At 51.4% G+C, this 16,631-nt stretch overlaps 1 protein-coding gene across 1 annotated transcript in view; it reads right to left on the bottom strand.

Annotated features, from left to right (window-relative positions):
* The window catches only part of EDEM3 (ER degradation enhancing alpha-mannosidase like protein 3), a 501,369-nt gene that overhangs the window by 296,436 nt on the left and 188,302 nt on the right, over positions 1-16,631 (bottom strand). The gene's annotated exons all lie outside the window — the stretch shown is intronic.

Here is a 16,631-nt window from a genome sequence, read left to right as displayed (position 1 = left end):
CCTGGAGGGACGCGTCCGTCACAACTACGTGCTCCGGGTGGGGAAGGGAGAGGGATCTGCCTCTGACCCAATCGCGGTCCGTAAGCCACCACTGCAACTGTCTCGCAGTGCCCTCCGAGATCAGGACATGGTCGGATAGGTTGCCGTGATGCTGGGCCCACTGAAACTTCAGGTCCCACTGCAGAGCCCGCATCCGCCACCTGGCGTGATGCACCAGAAGGATGCAGGAGGCCATCAGCCCCAGAAGCCGCAGCGTCAACCTGACCGAGACCCGGGATAACGGCTGAAAGATGGGAATCAGAGCCTGAATATCCCGGACCCGCCGTTCCGGAGGATAAACCCGAAACTGCGCCGAGTCGAGAACCGCTCCGATGAAAAGGAGCTTTTGAGAGGGACACAGGTGTGATTTCGGCACATTGATGGAAAACCCCAGCTCGTGCAGGAGGTCTGCCGTCATCTGAAGGTGGTGGACGACTGTCTGGGGCGAGCCCGCCTTCAACAACCAGTCGTCGAGGTAGGGGGAAGACTGAAACCCCCAACCGGCGCAGATGAGCTGCGACCACCGCCATCACTTTCGTGAACACCCGTGGGGCGCTGGTAAGGCCGAATGGGAGCACGATAAACTGAAAGTGCTCGTGGCCTACCGTGAACCGCAGGTAACGCCGGTGGGCCGGCAGGACGGGGATGTGAAAGTACGCATCCTGCAAGTCCAACACCACCATCCAGTCTTGCGGGTCTAGAGCAGCCAAGACCTGAGCCAAAGTCAACATCTTGAACTTCTCCTTCCGGAGGAAGCCGTTGACGTTCCGTAGATCCAAGATAGGACGCAGGCCCCCCTTGTCCTTCTTGGGTACCAGAAAGTAGTGGGAATAGCAACCACACCCTACTTCTGGCCCAGGAACGCGCTCATGGCCCCCTTGGCCAAGAGGGCCGTAACTTCCTCCTGCAGAAGCGTCAAGTGGTTCCCCGATACACGGTGGTTCTGCGGTGGCATGGCTGGAGGAGTGGTCTCGAAGAGTAGGGAGTAGCCCCTTCGGACAAGCTGCAGCACCCACCTGTCCGATGTGATAGTGCGCCAGCGGGAGTGGTGATGGCGAACCCTGCCACCCACTGGTGTCACATGGGCCTGAAAACACGGACTAGGAGGATTTGGAAGCCGTCGCTTCGGGGGGAGGTGTGGTCTGACCTCGCCGTTGTCCCCGACCGTCTCCACGGCGGAATCCACGGCCGCCACCGCGTTGAGAAGTGTTCTGCGGTGCGTGGCTGGCAGCACGTGTGGGACCGCCCCTTCCTTGGCCACGAAAGGAGCGAAACGAACCCGTTTGCTGGCGCTGGGTCGAAAGACCCAAGGACTTGGCCGTGACCCTGGAGTCCTTGAAGCGCTCCAGCGCGTGGTCCGCCTTGTCGCCAAACAGGCGACTGCCATCGAACGGCATGTCCATCAAGGTATTTTGGACATCTGCCGAAAAATTGGCGGATCTCAGCCAGGCGTGGCGACGAATCGCCACCGTCGTGGACATCGCTCTGCCCAGCGAGTCGGTCGTATCAAGACCACACCTGATGGAATATCTTGCTGCATCTCGGCCTTCAATCATAGCCTTGCCGAGCTTCGCCCGTACCTCCTGCGGGCATTCCGGCAGCAACTCCGCGACCGTATCCCACAGAGAGTGGGTGTAGCGGCCCAAGAGGCATGCGGTGTTGCAAGACCGCAGTCCCAAACTCAGGGACGAGAAGACCTTCTTTCTATACTGGTCGTACCTCTTAGATTCCCGATCGGGCGGGGCCGACGGGAATGCGGTCTGGGAAGTTGAGGCCTGGATCACCAGACTCTCAGGGGTGGGATGGGTGGACAGGAACTTGGGGTCGTCCGGACACGGACGGTGGCGTCTGGCCACGTTCCTATCAACAGGCGAACCTGAAGCGGGCCGGGACCACGTGCCCAAAAGAACGTCTGTCAAGGCTTCGTTGAACGGCAGCAGAGGCTCCTGTGGGCATGCCTGCGGCTTGAAGACCTCGGTGAGGATGTTAGGCCTCACGACCGCGACGGGGAGCTCAAGGTGTAAGGCCTTGGCAGCCCTCATCAACACCACTGAATAAGCAGCCCCAGCCTCCGAGGCCACTGTAGGAGGCGAGACAAAACCAGGGTTAGGAGAGTCGTCCAGACCACTGGCGTCACCCAAATCACCTGTCCAGTCCACGTCATACTGACACTCGCGTGACAGAGGGTCCTCAGACCCCTCCCAACCCTCTCCATATTCTACATCCTCCCCATATTCGGAGTCAACAATGTAGACCGGCTCCTCGGGGCCCATGGGCCCCATCGGCGTCGGACTCGGCCGACGCCGGTCCGACTCCGCGTCCGGAGTCGGAGAGGGAATGGGGGTGGCGCCGCCCGGAGCCGGCGCCGGAGCCCCGACGCCGGCCGGAGCCGGCGCAGGAGGCCCGGCGCCGGAGGCCCGGCGCCGCGCGGAGGCGGCACCATGGGTTGCCCCGATGGAATCGGCGCCGGAGAGGCCGGTGGACCAGCCGGCGTCGACCCCGAAGGGCCCAGCGGCGCCGGGGCCGGAGCACCCGACGGCGTCGGGGCAGGAGCACCCGAACCGCTCGGGCCCCCGGACGGGACCACCGGGCCCGCAGGCGCCGTAGGCCCCGTCGGAGGAGACAGTGCCCTCATGGCCATGAGGAACTCCTCTATCTCCTCGCGCGACGCGCCTTGCCCAGGGACCGTCGGGTATGGAGCAGGCAGCGTCGGCGACCCACGCGGAGCCGCGGGGGTGGGGCCACCCGAACCTCCGGCCGCATCGCGCGAGCGTCGGGGGTACGATGACGACGCCCCGACTTCTTGTGTTTCTTACCTGAGGAATGGCGACGACTTCCGGAGCGCTCATGGCGGCTCCGCGACCGCTCCCTCGACCGCTCCCTCGACCTCCGGCCGGACCGGGACCGCTCTCGACGCGGGGCCGACACCCGGAGCTCGAGTAGCTTGCGGGACCGCTCCCGCCTAGCCTTACTCGTCAAGGCCCGGCAGTCGACGCAGGAGTCCACGTCGTGGTCCGGGCCCAGGCACCGGAGGCAGAGTCGGTGGTGGTCCGTGACCGACATCGTGCGGTCACACCCGTCACAATTCTTAAAACCGGGCATCCTACCGGCACCTTAAGAGTAGATATAAATCAGAAACTATGGTCAAAAGACCGGAGTACTGCTCTTCGGATCTGCGCTAACTGGCGCGGAAAAAAGAAGAACTGACGTCAGCGCGCGGAGGCGGCGTCTATATACTCCAGCAACGTCATCACGGCGCACGACGCCGACGACGGACGCGGCGCCGCAGGGGACGCCTGCAGACGACGCCTACCGACGCACAGGGGTACTACTACGCAAAAGTTTCCGGATCCAGACTGACGCCTGGGGATATTCTAAGGTAAGGAATCTAATACTAACCTGTTTCTTCCAGATTGCGAAAATTACCATGCTTTCTCCGAGGCATTCCTGCTTTGCCTCGGAGAAAGACGGTGGTGGTTTCCAGAGATGCTATGCTCGTTCCCCCTCCCTCCGCAGATCTCCTCTGTCCCGCTCCTCCCCATCCCTCCGCCCGCAGCTCTCCTCTGTCCGGCTCCCCCCCCCCTCCGTCCGCAGCTCTCCTCTGTCCGGCTCCCCCCCCCCCCTCCGCCCGCAGCTCTCCTCTGTCCGGCTCCCCCCCTCCCTCCGCAGCTCTCCTCTGTCCGGCTCCCCCCCTCCCTCCGCAGCTCTCCTCTGTCCGGCTCCCCCCCCTCCCTCCGCCCGCAGCTCTCCTCTGTCCGGCTACCCCCCCTCCCTCCGCAGCTCTCCTCTGTCCGGCTCCCCCCCCCTTCCTCCGCAGCTCTCTCCTCTGTCCAGCTCCCCCCCTCCCTCCGCCCGCAGCTCTCCTCTGTCGCGCTCCCCCCCCCTCCCTCCGCCCGCAGCTCTCCTCCGTCCCGCTCCGGAGAGGGGTCGTTGGGTGACGATGTGCCCCTGTCCCTGGCTTTACCCCCAGCCTCACACTCGCTCTTTTCATGTCGTGTCTGCTGTATTTTGCTTTGTCATGTTGAGGGTCTGTGTGGCCCTAGGTCCCTCCAGGTGTCCCCTGTCAGGTGTGACAGTTACTAAACCTGCTCAGGTCACCATATGCTGGTAGCTGCAGTCCTTTATGCATAGGGAAATAATGGGTCGAGTGACACTACAAGTACCAGCATGCAAGACGAACAAAGATGTCCGGTCCGTCAGAAGTTCCCGTTTCGAAACATTCCAGTCTGGGAGCACTGGGGTTAAGGGTGATACAAGAGGTGACTAGAAGGACAGACTGAAAACCAGGCTATAAAGATTGTATGACCTGGCATACATTTAAAGACCATCACTCTAAATGTGACGTAATTACATAGTGGCAGATGTCTCTGAATGAAAGACTTAGCCCCTCCTGTTTCCAAAGCCTTTTATTTCAATTATTCCAATAAAAGGGATCAATATTTGAAGACTTAAGACCGGACCAACCCTGCCTGACGTACTTGACGCAGTGCACCCTGGGGTTTGTAGTTCACCGTGTAATACGGCAGGCAGGTAAACGCCTTAGAAGTGAGACCGCACAGCTGGAAAGGGTGTGAGCTGAGACATTCTAAACCACCAGACCTGTAGGGTGGAATCTCGTCAAAGATTGGCTCCGCCTTTCATCACCGTGAGGTCATCTAAAGCAGCACTTTTATTTGCGTCAGTCGTGTTGTGAAACCCAGATATGTTCATGTCTGTTTCCTCCTGTTCTGAGGCCAGCTGTGCACGGGGCGAGGTTCAAGCAGCAGGACGTGCTGGCACCGTGTACGTCATGGGAGGATGGACACGGCTTCCTTTAACGTAACATGTGTATTTTGTAAATCGCACGCTCATTCAGAAGGGTATCTTGACGCTGATTAACAGATGTTTTATTGTTACCCAACTCGATGGTACTCATTTCATCGGCCTCCGAAGGATGAAAGGCTGAGTGGACCCGCCGGGATTGAACCCACGCCCCTCCAGTGGACGCATTAGTCTCACTGAGCCACCAGGCCCGGCTCACATAGGTGCGGCAGGTGCAGTGGCACCAGGGCTCAGAGGCAAACCCTGGTTATTGTTGCATTTCACGATACAACCAGCGGCCGGGGCGCTTCCTTGCTCTGGGGCGCAGGACACACTGGCATTGCCCCTGCTTGGAACGGGCCTCCTTCATACCACCTCGTCTGTCCGGCCCTGGATTCCTCGCCTCGAGGATTCTGTCCACTTCTTGGCGCACGAGCCGAGCTAGATCTGATATGCAGTAGTGACAAAGTCGTACGCCCACTATCACAAGATGCGGCCTAGTCTGGGCGCTGGGATTTCAGAGCGGGTTTATCGGCCTCAAACTCTGCCGCTGAAGCCCCTCCAGGGTCAGACGGCGGGGCCTCTGTTTACACGCCGCTTTCACTGCCTCCCAGACGCCCTGCACACCCCCAGAGGCCGTGCAGGGGATACCAGGACGGTACAAGGTCACAGACGATGCCCTCGGGTACAGCCTGGCATGCGGACTGATGGCAATATCTTCATTTTACTGCTTTTGTTGCAGAAAAGTGTGTGTGGGGGGGGCTGATATTTTGGAATAGGGCAGCTCTCTCTTAGCTTCTGTGGATGCCTGCTCTGCCCTTCTGTGCCAACAACGAACTCCCAACGCCCGTCAGATGACCTCTGACCCCATCAGTACCCAGAGTACACAGGGCGGTCTAGCTTGTACCCAGTTACCTGATAATTCCTGGAATGTTTGTTGGCTGTAATATGGCTCGGCAGACGGCTGTTACCGCACAAAACAAGGGGATTGAGACACTTTAACGGGGATGACGTTGTTGCTGTGAATTAGTGTTTTTTCTAAACATAAAAATGGCGAGATCGAAAATGTGGACTTATTTATGTGAGTGGATTATTAAGCGCCAAAACCCATGAGCAGGTACCTTCGTGGCGCCAAGACAAGGAGAAGAGGATAAGTAAGGATAGGCAAGGGTGGGGTCTGTGACAGCCTGGTTCTAGATCGCTTCAGGTGGGCGGTGGCCTGTGGCCTGCCTATTTCTAGATCGCTTCAGTTGGCCTATGGAGGGTGTGTGTGCTTCAGCTGGCCTTTGGGGGTGGGGGTCAGCTTGGTTCTGGATCGCTTCAGGTGGGTGGGAGCCTGTGTGCTGCCTGGTTCTAAATCGCTTCAGGTGGCGGGGGCCTGGTTCTAGATCGCTTCAGGTGGCCTATGGAGGGTGTGTGTGGGCTGCCTGGTTCTTTCACTCATTCATCCATCCACCCTTCACCCAGCCTTCCATCCTTTCACTCTTCCATTCCTCCGAACACCCTTTCACTCATTCACCCATCCATTCTTTCACTTGTCAATAAATCCCGCCTTTCATCCATACATCCTCCCTTTCATTCATCCATCGACTCTCACTCATCCATTCTTACAGCCATTCTTTCACTCATCTATCTTTACACTAATCCTTTTAATCATCCATCCATCGATACTTTCAATCATCCACCCTTTCACTCAGTCCATCCATCCACCCATTCATTCTATCCATCAATCCATCTATCTGTCCATCTGCCGCTTCACTCATCCATCAATCCTTCAACACATCCATTCTTACGTTCTTCCTCCCACCCTTTCATGCAGTCCATCCAGCCACCCTTTTACTCATCCAACAATTCCATCACAGTGAGTGCAGAGTGCAGAGTAGTGAGTGCAGAGTAGAGAGTGCAGAGTAGTGAGTGCAGAGTAGTGAGTGCAGAGTAGTGAGTGCAGAGTAGTGAGTGCAGAGTAGTGAGTGCAGAGTAGTGAGTGCAGAGTAGTGAGTGCAGAGTAGTGAGTGCAGAGTAGTGAGTGCAGAGTAGTGAGTGCTGTTGAGTGCAGAGTGCTGTGTGCTGTTGAGTGCAGAGTGCTGTGTGCTGTTGAGTGCAGAGTGCTGTGTGCTGTTGAGTGCAGAGTGCTGTGTGCTGTTGAGTGCAGAGTGCTGTGTGCTGTTGAGTGCAGAGTGCTGTTGAGTGCAGAGTGCTGTTGAGTGCAGAGTGCTGTGTATTGGCAATGTAAATGACAATGCCATTTATTTATGATTTAAAGAAAAAAAAAGAAATGTCATGAGCAATGCCAATAGCTCTACCTTTAATGATGCCGAGACCATTGCATTGTAAATGCTTGTTTAAGAATATGTTCATTTGAGTAGGAATGCATGATTTATAATGAATCAATATAGTTATTATTTAAGAACTTGCCAGTGCCCTAATGGTAAAGTCCCACAGGGAATTTAATTGTAGACCTAATTTCCTTGTGTTTAAAAAAAATAATAAGATGTGGAATAATGGTTGTCATAATCATGGTCTGCTATTCGAATACACAGGTGCTCAGGGAAACCCTAGTGCCAGGTGACACTCACTGGAGTTTTGTGGTTGTTTTTGGGCTCACAAGCGGTGACTTCACACTTGGAATATATGGAATGGCGGCGTTGTGTGACCTTTTGTATATTTTGTAATGATAGCCTTGAAAAAGCTTTAGGCGAGCCAGCCGGTAAAGGGCCGAAACACAAGTTGGCTGAAAATACTCAATTGGAGGTGCTGCAACTCATCTTCTAATATCATTTGTGAACATGAATATTCATTGGAAAATTCTGGCACTCAACAAATCAAATTAAAAGGAATGAATAAAAGTTAGAGGAAAATGCATATTGTGATTACTAGGATCCACAAGAAACAATCTGGGGGAACATTACACGAAATACTCTTTCATATTGTTTCCTCTGCGAGGGATAGTTGGACCTATTCTCCCGAGTGTTAGAATCCCAGTACTTAGCGAAAAGTCTCTATTAGGGTAATAGGCAGCAGGTGAGTGCGCCAGACCTTCTTCTCTGGTGAGATTCCAGACATAGAAAAAAAAAAAATGTACTATTCTTTAGTTCAGTGCCACAACTCTGCGCTCAGTTATGACAACCAGTCTCAACCATATGGCAGAAAAAGGAAAATGCTACTTACCAGTATACATCTGCTCTTGGCGTGTAGAGCTGCAGAGTTACACACTGTGCATAGATGGCCACCTAGTTTTGGGCTCGGATGTTTGCAGTTTGTTTTGTTGTAGAAAAGACTTTGGAACTCGCGAGATAGGCGACTCCTCCTTTGGATGATTCTGCGCATGGGCATCGGCTCTTTCCCCAGATTGTTTTACGCCATTAGGGAAGTGATTGAGCTGTACAAGAAGTAGTGATGTCCATGTGATTTGTATCTAATTAAGATAATACTGGAACAGATAAAGGTAGCCGGGGAGGCGGGTGGGCGTGTGTAACACTTCAGCTCTACATGGCAAGAACAGATGCATACTGGTAAGTAGCATTTTCCGTTCCGTGTGTAGAGCTCTTTCTGCGACTGTTTGAGGCTGCAAGAAATATATGGGCAGCTCAACTGATTGATTTAGATGGAATGGTGAAATGACTTTAGGAAGGAATTTAGGATTAGTACGAAGAACCACTTTGTTATGATGCATTTGCAGAAAAGGTTCTTGAATGGTAAATGCTTGTAGTTCATAATAGCTACTAGGAAAGCTACTTTCCAGGTTAGGAATTGAAATTCACATTTATGTAAGGGTTCAAAGGGAGGTCCCATTAATCTTGTGAGAACAATGTTTAAGTTCCACACTGGTGAAGGTGGCGTTCTGGGAGGAATTATTCTTTTGAGTCCTTCCATGAAAGCCTTTATAGCTGGTACTCTAAAAAGAGATAGATGTTGTCTATTTTGTAAGTATGCTGCAATGGCAGTGAGGTGTAGTCTGATAGACGTATAGGCTAAGTTACACTTTTGAAGGTGTAATAGGTATCCTATGATGTGTTGAATAGACATGTCTAAAGGATTTATCTGGTTGTTTTGGCAGTATATGACAAACCGTTTCCACTTAGCAGCATAACATGCTCAGTACTGGGACGTCTAGCTTCTTTGATAACGTTCATACATTCTGGAGGAAGGTTGAGGTAAACAAACTATGACTTCAGGAGCCAGATCGCTAGGTTGAGCTGAGTCCGAGTGTCTGATCTCTCCATGGTTCTGTTTTAATAGGCGTGGAGATAGGCTTAGTTTTTGGTGTGGTACTACAGACATTTGCAGCAGCGTGGTGTACCACAGTTGTCTGGCCCAAGTTAAAGCGACTAGAATGAGCGTCAGGGAATGTTGCTGTAGCTTGCGTATATTGGAAATCGCAGGGTGCACTACTTGAAGGGTAGGTCAATTGTTCAATACAGTGCTACTGAATTCTGGGTGCACTCGTAGGGTGGTGTTATCCGTCTGAAACCCCTTCACATATCGAGAGTGTTGTGTATGCGGAGCTCCGCAGGGTCATCCCCTAATGAGGCACACCAATTGGGATCACTCAAAGGTGCTTCAAAGTTTTTTAATTGTTATAAATTTTCATGTCTGTGATTATTTACAGGCAATCCCTTTAAGGGTAGTTAGCTTCGATATTTAACAGCATATCGTTAGATGACCAGAGTTGTAATCCATGTACATTTAAACATTGAACTCCAATGCATTTCGGGCTTAGGCGCCCTTGATCACGGAGAGTTCCAAGAAACGCGTAGCGTCCTTAAACGTTCACCATCAGTCATCCGTGTGCCGTCACACGGATGACTGATGGTGAACGTTTAAGGACGCTACGCGTTTCTTGGAACTCTCCGTGATCAAGGGCGCCTAAGCCCGAAATGCATTGGAGTTCAATGTTTAAATGTACATGGATTACAACTCTGGTCATCTAACGATATGCTGTTAAATATCGAAGCTAACTACCCTTAAAGGGATTGCCTGTAAATAATCACAGACATGAAAATTTATAACAATTAAAAAACTTTGAAGCACCTTTGAGTGATCCCAATTGGTGTGCCTCATTAGGGGATGACCCTGCGGAGCTCCGCTGTAGCTTGCGTACCACTAACGGAAGTAGTGGGAGAGGAGGAAAAGCGTACGCAAATTGTCCTGACCAGTTCATCCATATCACATTGCCTTTGGGCAATGGGTGTGGGTATCTGGCGACGGAGTTTGGGCATTTTGCATTTTCGTGGGTGGCAAAGAGGTCTATCGGAGGTTGTCCCCACATTTGAAAGAACGGTTGAAGAACTTGCGGATGAAGTTCCCACTCGTGGATCTGCTGTGTTTGTCGACTTAGCAGATCTGCTATAGTGTTTTGTACTCCTGGGAAGTGCTGGGCTAAGAGGAAGATCTTTGGTGGTATAGCCCATCTCCATATCTGCTGTGCTAACCGAGAGCTGCAGAGAGTGTGTTCCCCCTTGTTTGTTTATGTAGTACATAGCTGTCATATTGTTTGTGCGGACAAAGACAGCTTTGCCTGACACTTGATTTTGAAATGCTTTTAGGGCTAGAAACACAGCTAGCAACTCCATGTGGTTGATGTGGAGTAACTTTTGTTGCGGTGTCCATCTGCCTTGCATGGTGTGATGCAGTAGGTGAGCTCCCCAGCCGGACAGCGATGCGTCCGCTGTAATGACTATTTGAGGAACTGGCTCTAGAAACGGTCGCCCTTTGGAAAGGTTTTTGGTGTTCCACCATTGCAGAGAACGGTGAGTCCGACCGTCTACCAACACTAGGTCTGTTAATTGACCCCGAGCCTGGTTCTATTGGCGTGCTAGGCACTCTTGAAGTGGACGCATTTGAAGTCTTGCGTGGGGTACTACAAATATGCAAGATGCCATCATTCCTATAAGCTGCATGAACACTCGAGCTAGTAGCGAGTGTTGCAGTTTGAATTTTGTTAGGAGAGTTTGTACACTTGTTATCCTGGCTGGAGAGGGATAGGCTAGTGTTAGTTGGGTGTTTATTGTAGCGCCGAGATATTGTTGTGTTTGTGAGGGTTGCAAATGTGATTTGGTGTGATTTACTGTGAATCCCAAGTCGTGAAGCAGTTGAATAGTAGTGCGAGTGTGTTGTACACACTGGCTGTATGAGCTGGCTTTTATGAGCCAGTCGTCTAGACATGGGAAGACATGAATGTGTTGTCTTCTTAAATGTGCTGCTAACACTGCTAGGCATTTGGTAAACACCCTTGTCGCTGTTGTGATTCCGAATGGGAGCACTCTGAACTGGTAGTGCTGCCCGTCTACCACAAATCTGAGATATTTTCTGTGCGCTGTGTGGATGGGAATATGGAAGTAGGCGTCCTTGAGATCTAGAGTGACAAGGAAGTTGTTTTGTAACAGGAGTGGAAGGACTTGGAGTGTGACCATATGAAAATGATCCAACTATGTATGTAAATGTTCAGAGGTCTGAGGTCTAGGATGGGTCTTCGAGATCCGTCCTTCTGTGGTATTAGGAAATATCGGGAGTATACTCCTTTGTTTTGCTGATGCTTTGGAACTATTTCTATTGCATTTTTCTGCAGGAGGGATATTACTTCCTGTCTGAGCAGTGTTATATGTTCTTGTGACATTGGACGCTGCTTGGGTGGTATGTTTGGGGTGTGGATGTTAGTTCTAGACAGTAACCTGCTTGAATTATTTGAAGCACCCACCTGTTTGATGTGATGTTTTCCAGGCTGGCAGGTATTGTTGAAGTCTTCCCCCGACAGGAGTGGAATGGGACGGGGAAAGGGGAGTCATTGGGGAAAGGGGAGTCATTGGGCAGGGGTAGAGGCAGAGCGGGAGTTGTTATTTTTACCTCGCCCTTTGTTATAGTTACCCCTGTAATCACCCCTTCGGTAGCCCTTTCTGTAGGTGGACTGTGTAGGGGCTTTGTACGAGGTAGAAGGTGTGTCCGAAGAGTATCCCCTGGTGGTACCTCGATAGGATGAGCGTCAAAATGAATGTCTGGGAGCCTGCGACTGCAGGGCTCCCATAGATTTGGCGGTATCTGTATCCTTTTTCATTTGTTCAAGTGATACATCTACATTAGGTCCGAATCAGTGTTGCTCATCAAAGGGTTGATTAAGTATGGCACTTTGAACTTCAGGTTTGAACCCTGATATGCGTAGCCAGGCATGTCTACGTAATAAAACACTGGTGTTAACTGCCCTGGAGGCAGTGTCTGCTGCATCAAGTGCACACCGAATAGAGGTGTTTGTAATATTTTTCCCTTCTTGGATAAGGTCATTTGCTCTATCTTTGTACTTATCGGGGAGGTGCCTCATTAGTGATTCTAATTCGTCATAATGTGCCCTGTCATATATGGCCAATAATGCTGGTGTATTGGCAATACGCCACGTTTGCTGCTTGAGACGTCAAGTAGCTCCCTGATGCGTCAAGTAGCTTAGACTCTTTATCTGGTGGGGGAGCTTCACCTGATGTTTGTGAGTTTGCTCTCTTGCGTGCATTGGAAACTACAAGTGAGGCTAGTGGTACTGGACCTTTAATATAAGCTTTATATTTTTTCTCTATACGAGGGTTTATGACCCAAGTTCTGACTGGGTCCTTGAAGACTTCAGGAGCATGCTTAATCACTTCTTTAAGCATTGGTAAAATGGATGAGGACCTTTGTGCATTATCAAATGTATCCATTAGGAAGTCTTCATTTACAGGGTCTGTATGCATGTCTACCCCATGATATTGCGCAGCTCTGTGTATTAATTGACTGAAACCCTTAGTGTCTTCTGGTGGGAGAGGCCTTGAGGGATATATGTCATCTTGAGGGACATTTGGGACGTCTGGGGTGTTATAATCCTGCCACGGGTCAGGGGAGCCTGGAGGAGTAGCTGGATCATGTATGTTACCCCCTATATCATCAGAGCTATCATCCCTGTTGTCATCGTCTGGTATGATAGAGGATGCAGAGGAATGTTGTGGTAGTGGAGCAGGTGGAGATGGTATAGATGGAGGAGAAGGGGAAGGAAGTCTTAAAGGAGAGGTAGCTGTGTCCTCCATCTTTGGATGAGGAGCTGGAGCTGGTGTATCCAGTGGTCGCTTTTTTGAAGCCAAAGTTAGCTGTCCAGTGATTGGATCTTTAGCAGAGTCTTTTGTGCAGGGTCTGGATAAAATAAGTCCTCTGCAGGAGGCCGATCTTTTGGGGCGGACGAGGGCTTCGGCACAAAGTGGTTTCTTTTGTTTTTTGGCAATGTCTTTAACCGGAGAAGCAGGAGTCTTTTTCAGCTCCGAAGATTTTTTCGGCTCCGAGGATTTTTTCGGCTCCGAGGATTTTTTGGGGATCCGATGGTTTTTTCGGTTCCGGTGGTCTTTTAGAATCCGAAGCGGTTTTGCTTGGTTCCGAACTGGGTTTCGGTGCCGAAGGAGTAGCGGTATGTTTCAGCGCCGGTGGTTTGGATGTCGGCGCGGCCGGTAAAATTGTCTTTTTCGGCCGTGCCGGTAGCTGTCCGTCGGCACCGGGCGAAGGCCGACTCGAGCCGAGTCGCCTGAAGGCTTGCTTAGCTTCTTAGCCGGGCCCGAAGGTGGGGCAGTAGAAGCAGTGTGCCGGTGTGCACCCGAGGGCGAGGGTGTGACCGGGGCCTACTTTGGGTGTGTCGAGGAAGGGTCGGGGTCGACGGTCTTACGACACGCTGTGCTGGAGTGATATCCTCGACTTCGGAATCTTCTGCCTCGGAGTTGCTGTCGACGTCATGTTGTTCTGGGACGACGACGCCTTCTTCAAAGATGTCGTCCGGAATCGGAGCTGAAGATCGAGCCATTGTTCTCCTCGCTCTTCGGTCCCGGATAGTCTTTTTGGAGTGGAAAGAGGCACAAGCGGAACAGTCTCCGGCCTCGTGCTCGGGGAGAGGCAAAGGTTACACACTTCATGAAGGTCGGTGTGGGGAAACTTCGACCCACATTGAGGACACTTTTTAAATGCCGTCCTTTCCATGAGCTGGAGTCGAGGCCTAGTTAGGCCCGTAGGCCGTCGGCGATGACCGGAATCTAAATCTTCGGTGTTGAAGAGTAGCGTCGACTGTAAAAGCGTTCAAATCTAAATTCTGGAAGTTGGTGAGGATTACGCGCTGAAGGAAATCGGTTCCAACATGGAGCGCTGGAAACACATCCGAGCCCATTGGCGGAAAAAAATAATCTGGGGATGGAGCCGATGCCCATGGCAGTATCATCCAAAGGAGGAGTCACCTATCTCGTGACTTCCAAAGACTTTTCTACAACAAAACAAACTGCAAACATCCAGGCCCAACACTAGGTGGCCATCTATGCACAGTGTGTAATCTGCAGCTCATATGCCTCAAACATATATATATATATATTTCAGATCGACAATCCCAACAACAACACCGCACACCTCCTAGACAGTATGAGACGCTTTGGATTGACACATATCGTCCAATCTTACACACCCCAGAGGACACACGGTGGACCCAATTTTAACCTCAAACAACTGCGTCAAATACAGCCACAACAAAGAACTCACATGGTCCAATCACTCCATCACCCACTACAACATCTCCAGCCCTTGCACCCCCAAAACAACCAGGTCCTCCCACCAGAGTTGGAACAAAATCTCAGAGACCAGCTGGACGAACGCCCTCAGCACCTCCAACCCTGCTACCACCACCAACCTCGAATAGGGAGTGAAGAACACCTGGATCACCAATTGCGCCAACAGCATTGCCTCCATTAACAGCAACATCCAGAAATAATACTCCCCAAAAAACCAGCTGCTATATCCAAGAAATCAGAACAGCAAAACGAGACCGCAAACGGCTGGAGAGGAGATAGCGTGCCAGCAAAAATACCTCCGACAGGACAGCCTTCAAGACCTCCCTTACGTTCTAAACCCACCTGCCGAGGGCAACAACAAAGCTAGCCCTAGCTGCTCTCATCGAGACTGTAGGAAGGTGGAATCCGAACACATGGTTGCCCCCACTTTTTTCCTGGTGTTTTGATGGTTTTTGACTTAGTTTGGCTGGGATCCTGCTATTCAGGGCAACAGCCTATCTGCTTTCTTTTTTTTTTAAATGATTCCATTTACTTTAGGTACACTCCAGTTTGGTTACTGGGGAGCCTTATTAGTCCCTAGTATATGGTACACTAGGTGCCAAGGGCATAGGTACCCCAGAGGCCTACCAGGGACTGAAGCATGCATTATGCCATCCCTGGGAAGCCTTCCAAAATGACACCACAGGTCTGCTACAGCAGCCTGTGTGAGGTGGTGTATGCACCCCTTACTTAGATATAGGGTCCCTATATCTACCTTGTATCAATACACATATAAACCTATCAGTCACCCCTATGGCAGGCCTGATCAATCCTGAAGGCAGGGTGCTGGGTTTTGTGAGAGTGTGCCCATGCATGAGCAGGGCCCCTCTGCACCCTTCGGAATCTATTCTCTGGGGTTGTTCTGTGATGCAGCCAAACTATATACTCTTAATTCTATTATAACCTCATGGTAAATGCTAACTTTGGAATGGCTGCAAGGAAACATGTGTTTGGTGTTAAACACTTTGGAATCATACCGCCCCCGCCAGTCCTGGCGGCGGAGGTATGATTCCACCCTTCTAGAGGGAGAGACAGGTACACACCAGTACCAGTTTAAAAGAACCCTGGCATCACAAAATGGATGCCTCAGACACAGGTCTGGCCTCCTGCTGCTGGACGAAATTCCGGCAGGGGAGGCCTGGACAATAGGTTTCCTGTCCCAGGGAGGTGTCACCACCTCCCAGACAGGCTTTAGTGTATTGGGGCTGGGTGGGTGCAGTCCATGAGTGCTTTGAAGTCTGCACTGGGGGCACATTTGGTCGGCGGCAATACTGTCGGGGCCAGGGGACTTGTGACTTGTCATGCGCTCTATTGCTAGTTCAACTTCATCAACACCAATTGTTAAGTTATTCTGTTTTCGCACTGTAACCGGGAGCTCATGCACACAAACACAATCCTGAGAACAATAAATGCGCTCAAAGTGCTCAATCCATTTATAAGGGAAATATGAGAAGAGGTGGCATAGGCATCATTACCATTAAATAGGGGGCGATTAACTATCTCCCAGAATTTGCTGCTGTCCGCCTTAGTTGAGGCCTCCATGAGGTCAGACCAGGTGTTCTCTCTTGGAAGTGGGCCGTTGTTACGGTTTGCCACTCCCACCCCTTCTGAGGGCCTGTCTGCATTCATACCTCTTGGGCTCTTTTGGAACGCAGATATCTCAGGATGCCTATGAGTACCAGAGCCTGATTAACCAAAGGATCTAGATTACCTTACAAGTTAGTAGACAGCACTAGGGAGCCACCTTTGAATTGGACAATATGTGCATGTGAGGCATGATGCTGGCTCCTTCACAATCACCAAGCCCTCCTGCTCCAGCCCTACTGGGACAGAATTCGCAGTGTTTACAGTATGCCCACTGAAGACAAATTGGTTTTGCAAAACTGAATTAAGTTGTTTAAACTGGCTTCAATTGATGACCGTTTACCCAGGCATTTATCTAAATGTTTACCAACTGCAGCCTCAATCATAGTCTACAGCATGGAAGGAATCTCACCAACATTAGAGCTAGTAATGTGGTCACTGGTTTCTGGCTGTTACCCACCACAGGGGCCTGCTGAGCCAATCTGTCCTTTATTTTAGTTCCAGACCGTCGCGTTACTGTTGCTGTCATTTTTGCATTTTGGTGCTAGGAGGCCACAGTCCATAGGAGAATTCCTGGATTCGACCACTGCCACTGATTGATGAATGTCGGCAGTAACTATC

This window comes from Lissotriton helveticus, chromosome 1_1 (genome assembly GCF_964261635.1).
Source record: "Lissotriton helveticus chromosome 1_1, aLisHel1.1, whole genome shotgun sequence".
NCBI classification, from domain to species: domain Eukaryota; kingdom Metazoa; phylum Chordata; class Amphibia; order Caudata; family Salamandridae; genus Lissotriton; species Lissotriton helveticus.
Note: the sequence above shows the minus strand (reverse complement) of the source record. Positions and strands in the feature narration are given on the sequence as shown.